Raw genomic sequence first — 6,738 nt, 5'->3', positions numbered from 1 at the left:
GAGTTATGATATATTGCTTAGGAATAGATAACAACAAAGTTTTTCATATGCTTTTGCACTGTAAGGATAAGTTTTTCCGCAAAGTTTTTAAAAATAAAAAATAAATTTTTTATTTCATTTATTCTAAGTATCCTTACAATGGCATTTATGGAAAATTGTTGCTTATATGATTCCATTGATAGCAATATTGGAAAATGGATTTGTTTCTTTCATTTGTGGTAATGTCTAATTTATCAAATAAGGAAAGATTCTCATCACCCAAGGTTTCAGTTGGATAGAAACTTGGAAATCATGCAAGTTGTATAGTATGATGAATGAGAATTTTCATCTTTGGAAAATTAAGATTAATTCCTTGCTCACAAGTATATGTGAGTCAAGTGAAGGACTAAGGGATCGAGTACACATTCTGGTGCACTAATCAAGTCCACCACAAAAGATCGATAACACTATTCGTCATGATTTACTAAAGTTTAGTAAATATGGTTATACTTACAAGTTTAAGTATAATTCTGAAGCATTGGAAAAACTTCGATGTATGGCAGAACGAATGAGATGAATCAAATTAGGCAGAAAGATAAAAGTTTCTCAAATCTGAAAAGATGGGAGAGTACTTTAGTATTAGGTTTTGTGATCATCTTAATGATTTAGAAATCATATCACAATTAGTCCTCTAAAGAAGTCTCAGTGCATTCTTATGGCTAAGAAGAGGAATCTTGAATTATTGGAATGGTTGAATCAAGAAGATGAGTCATACTTCATTCCAAAACAAGTCTTAGAGTCATACTCCAAGACTGTAAGTTGAGTGACATATCTTAAAGAAAGGTTTAAAACACTTGTCAAATGTAAGAGTAAAAGTGTCCTACTCTTGTACATTTGAAATTGGTAAGTTGTGATGTTTTGGATAAAACAAAGACCAACTAAGGCCAATTGTGTGAAGTGTTTGTCTTGATAAAGAATCTGCACTATCTCTTGAATGTTTGGCAAGATAGTTTTATATGTCAAGAGGACAGTGGGAGTCTAAAAGATTCTGAAAGTATTTCAAGATCTAATCAAGAATAAAACCTGTAGTTTCTCACTAGCTCATGACTTGAGGTTTATAACCTATTGACATATTTCTATTTCTGTGCCCATTCCAGTAAAGTTGACTATACATTTGAGTTCTACATGTTCTTAATTATTTGCATAACTACTTGGAAGCAATGGCAGGCCCTGTACTGCCAGGTGGCAAGAAGTTAAGATTGCACAAGTTCAATCCATATGAGTTTGGATTTGTCACTAACCTAGTCTTGTGATTATGGTTTTGACAAATTCACGTGGATAAGAACACATACACTATAAAATCTAAAGGTTATAAGGTTTCTCTCCGATTCATGAAAATGATGGTGAGGAAACACTTCCACCAAGTAGATTTTAGGTAGATAGCAAGTGTGATATTTACATTCTCAAAGTCGTTAGTGGAGCATGTGTGGTTAACGGGCACACTAACATGGACTTATGAGAAATGTCAAAAAGTCTAAACAATCGAGACTATGATTACGACATCGCTTTTCATAGTTCTAAAATTGTTTAGACACACCTGTGAGCTATCTAAGATGAGGTGTATGATTTTGATAAAGTCTTATCAGAGCTATCTTGTATCAGAAATCTGAACTTTGGTAAGAAAGTCAATAAAGTATTGATTTCTAGAAGTCCAGCTAATTTCTGGATACATGTCAAAGCTATTGGGAGCATAAGTGTTATGCTAATAATTTTCATGTTAGTGGGAGCATGATAATTATGACAAGTATTGCAAGTTAGCAATGTTAATTAGAGAAAACAAAAGTTTCAATTCATGAAGTTGCAGGGGTTGGAAAAAGTTGATTTGCTATAATTAAGGGAGAGGAATTATACTTCATTTCAATTCTAAAAGCTTAGAATGAGGTTTTAATCGTCTTTAGTCAAGGTTATATATATGAATTTTATGTTGGAGTGGCTCAACATAAGGAAATTCTATATATGGGTCCATTATTTGCGTTCTAAAATTCGATTATGATTACGGCATCCCTTTTCATAATTTGAATTATGAGAACTTGGCAAATAGACATAGAAATATTATAGCAAAAGACTGGTCTAGTATCATGTCTTTATGTGAGACATCATGAATCGTGTCCCATATGCTTCAGATATAGGATCGATTGCATGTGCTATAATATTCATCCTTTCTAAATTTTCCAAATGCTCTGGGCATTAAGGGGGAAAATATAGAATTGGATATGACTACAATGATTAAGCAATTGTCGAGAATAATCTAAGGATTACCAAAGATTGGTTGCTCAGGGACAGTTGGAAGTATAGTGTTAAATTTTGGAAGGACCTTATTGAGTTATTCTGAAAAGAGGCAACTCTTGTTCAGAAGTGACAGTCAAGATGGGAATATGGAAATGTTTCATAGTTGGAAGTTATTCAATCTGTGTAAGATTAGAAAAACTTAATACAAGAAGGATGTTTCCATGGAGTTGATATGTGACATCCGCCTAAAATGGATTCGGGTCAACCCAACCCAATTGGAAATTTAATAAACCCTACTCAAGATTACTTGACGCTAATAGGATCAAAACCCATACACTACGATATAAATTGACGTTAATAGCAACATAGTATAGTACAACGTTATAACTATAATCAAATTAAATTATGATACCATATTAAAATCAAATCAAAGTATAATGCTCTAATTAAATTAAAAGAATCAAACTTGAATGCTATAATTAAACTTCAAATCAAAGTAGATTGTTATAATCAAATAATACCCTATCTTTTATAAAACTCCCTTTTTATAAACTTTACATTAAATTTTATAAAACTCTATTTTTATAAACTTTACATTAAATTTTATAAAACTCTTATATTAATTATGTAAAAGATGCTTGTGTTAGTGGGAAATTATGAAGACCACCAAAAGCAAAAAGATTATTCCCATGGTCTCCCACTCACACCTCTCATCCACTTTCCTTTCCTTTTTCTCCCAACACATTATTCTCTTCACCACTTAAACCTTCTCTATTCTTTCTCTCACTCTCAATCTCGAAATTCATACAAGAAATACTCATATTCCAGCCAAGAACAATCTATTATACTCAAATCTTCATCCCTCTTGAAGCATTCATCAAGGTATGTTGTTAAAAGTTTCAAATTCATACAAGAAACAAATTAAATCCACCAAACTATCTAAAACTCATTTTATGCATAAAACTGATTTTTCTCAGAGTCCCATCAATAAAATAAGAAGTTCTGGAAATTTTCAGAAAATAACTTATTTTTATTGAATTACTATAATTATTGCAATAAAGTAGGGCAATAATTCACATAAAATACTTTTTGCATACAATAAATTCTGAGAAAATTCTGGGATGACCTATATATTGATTAAACATAATTTATGAAGTTTCATGCATTTATATTACTGTTTACTATTATTTATGATTTTATTGATTAATTAATAATGAAATATATAAAAAATACTTCCCATAGTCACAAATATCCGAAACTTATACAATGGGCTCTATATCATGTTATAAAACTATGGTTAATTTTACAGAATTTTTGGGAATCATTTATTATTTTTCCCGGATTTTGTTGTTGTTTAATCATTAAAGTATTAAATAAATACTAAAACAGTTCAGAAAAATATAAAATTTTTACAGTAATTAATATTATATGAAATAATGATTTCCTAATAATTTCATAATTTTTCAATACTGTTTACTATTTAAAACCATTTTCCTAAGTATTTAAGCATGTAAAAAATGCATTTTAATGATTATTTCATATAAATAATTGTTAAAATCTGTAAATAATTATAATTGGGCAAGTTATTATTTTAATAAGAAATTATTAAAATCTGGCCTAAATTGAAAATATAAATTAATTATGCAAAGTAATTAATTCAATTTAAAATTCATTTAACAAATGAATACCTTAATATTCTAATCAAAATGAGTTATTGTTAATTCATCTAATATAAGAATATGTGTCTAATTATTTGTATTAATACTCCATTCTCGTTTAGCAGTTCCTAAACCAAAACTATTAATTATATTAGGTTCTACGCCATTTTGACCCGAACCATCTATCGTACGACACACGCATTTCGTTTTGGGACTAATGTGAGTAATCTACCCCATATTTTATAATTTTCAATACTTTTGGGGTGTATCATGTGGTTCTAATATATTCCAACTTCATTTTATTGTTTTATCACAATTGAGACATTGTTGGGACATTTATACGTGAGTCATTAATTGTATAACTATTGTTTGTTTACGCTACATGTACTTGTAGTGCATTACCATTTTTAGTCTAATCTCCATGACTATGCCCGTATTCTTGAGGTACGTTATGGACAATAATAGCGCTATTGGGTTGACCACCCCGCCTTGGGACGCTAAGGTGATTGATCGCACGTGGTTGAGTGTGTTTGATGATTAGATGCTCCATCTTATATATATATATATATATATATATATATATATATATATATATATATATATATATATATATATATATATATATATACATATGTATATATAGGGTGAGGACTTATTGTTGTTGTTATCGTTTGTTAATCAATTTTTGATTTATAAACCGTTATCTCAAATACAATTGTTTGCCGACTTCAAAAGAAAACAAATTTCAAATTATAAATGTTTCAACTTCACAATTTTCTCTACTAAAATTAGATTACTCACCAACTCTCGTAGTTGACCTGTTTTTACCCATGATGCAGATTTGAAGAATGAAGTTGATGAAAAATAGGTTGTGCCTTAGAAATCCACAAGACTATTTAAATTTGATGTAATAAATGTTGTTCATATTTGGATTTGTATTTGTATGTTGTGGATCTTGTTTGCATACTTAGTACTTAATTGAATCTAATCATATTATAACATAGTTGTCATGAGACTTTGAACAATATATCACGCCTTGATCGATTCCGACAAGGATCGGGGTGTGACAGATTGGTATCAGAGACCTTGACTATAGGGAATTAGGTTAATTGCCTTGACCTAGTCTATAGCCTCTAGGGTCCTCTCGTATGCTAGTTTATAAAATGCACACACAACTGCATGCAATTCACACTTAGAAAATCCTAGGAATACCTTTGTGTGTTAATTGCTCCCTTAAGTGCATACGTATTACTCCTGACACTTATATGTGTGCATACACTGGTGAATATTCTCCTCTTTCTCTGAAAATCACACACATATTCAAGTGGTTTTAAAAAAAATGTATATACATATATATTCCTTAGAGCTCATAGGAAATTCAAAGTCATCCACTCTAGTTGGGTAGGATCATAGTAATGGACGCGTAGTAACTGGAAGGGGGAGGTGCTGGTAGCCTGAAAGTCCTGACTAGGCAAGCATTCGTATACATCCCAATCAACCGAGGGACCAGTTTGCTTATCTGGGGACCAAAGGCGAGAGTTCCCAAACCTATAGGCCAAAGCGCGTCATTCACATTACTTTTGAGCCATCAAAATACCCGACCTTATCAAACGTATCCGAAAGGATACACTCCAAAATGGCCAACTCATTGGACTATTAAGTTCCCTAATGGGCCTAGTAGTGGGAAAGACATGTGAAAACTTAGTTTTGTGGGGGCCCACGCAAGTGCTACATGTTTCACATTTAGTAACCATGGAAAGCCCAAAAGGTGCCCAACACTCCTAACCATGGCCCAACAAGTGTTTTACAATTATTTTACCCAACAATGTCTAAAAACTTTATTTCCATAATCAATTTACAAATAACTCACAAGTCCATATGCGTGTTTCTCGTAGATGGCATTACGACCCCCATACGCTGCTCGCAACAACCGAAGGCTAGCTGCCCTTATCGCCAAGGAGGTAGCAAACGTCATCCCAACAATTGCAACCCAACTTCATTCTCTTCAGCCACAAGCTCCAGCAACCACTCCTCGTTGCTCGTTCAAGCACTTTCGTAACTGCAATCCGCCTTACTTCAAGGGCATCGATGGTGCCACCGCACTCCTCACATGGATTGAAGAAATGGAGAGTACTTTCATCCATAGCGAGTGTCCTGAGGACCTGATGGTCCGTCATGCTACAGGGTGCCTCCAAGGTCATGCTCTCACATGGTGGAACCTAGAAAAACGGGCAAAGGGAGAGGTTGTTGCCTTGGGAATGACCTGGTCAAAACTAAAGGAACGCATGATGGAGAAGTTCTGCCCTGACAGCGAATTGCAAACTCTCGAGAATGAATTCTGGAATCTAAAACAGGTGGGAGGCGACAACGCGACCTACACCAATAGATTCCATGATCTCTCGAGACTCCTACCTCACATGGTTCAACCTATGAAAACTGCAATACGTCGCTACATCAAAGGGTTACCACGCCAGATCAGTGATTCGGTGACCAGCAGCAGGCCATCTACCCTAGAATCCGCCATTGAAATAGCAGGTCAACTCAACGAGGACAATATGAACGATGGTGTCCTCCCACGCAAGGGTTCAAAGATGTCAACTGAAAATCCGACCCCTGAGACCCCCCTAATTGTCAAGTTCGAGTCCTCCCACCGACATGACAAAAAGAAGCGGAAAATTCATCACCACAACCATGTTGTTATTACCCCTGGTACTCCTATCACCCAAGTCACCCCACAAGCCCAACCGAATAAAAAGCCGTATACCGGACCTCACCCCCTCTGTAACCACTGTAACTATCACCATATGACCAC

This window comes from Lactuca virosa, chromosome 4 (genome assembly GCF_052849685.1).
Source record: "Lactuca virosa cultivar CGN04683 chromosome 4, Lactuca_virosa_CGN04683_v6, whole genome shotgun sequence".
NCBI lineage: Eukaryota > Viridiplantae > Streptophyta > Magnoliopsida > Asterales > Asteraceae > Lactuca > Lactuca virosa.
The sequence above is the reverse complement of the archived record's forward strand: the minus strand, read 5'-3'. Positions refer to the sequence as shown.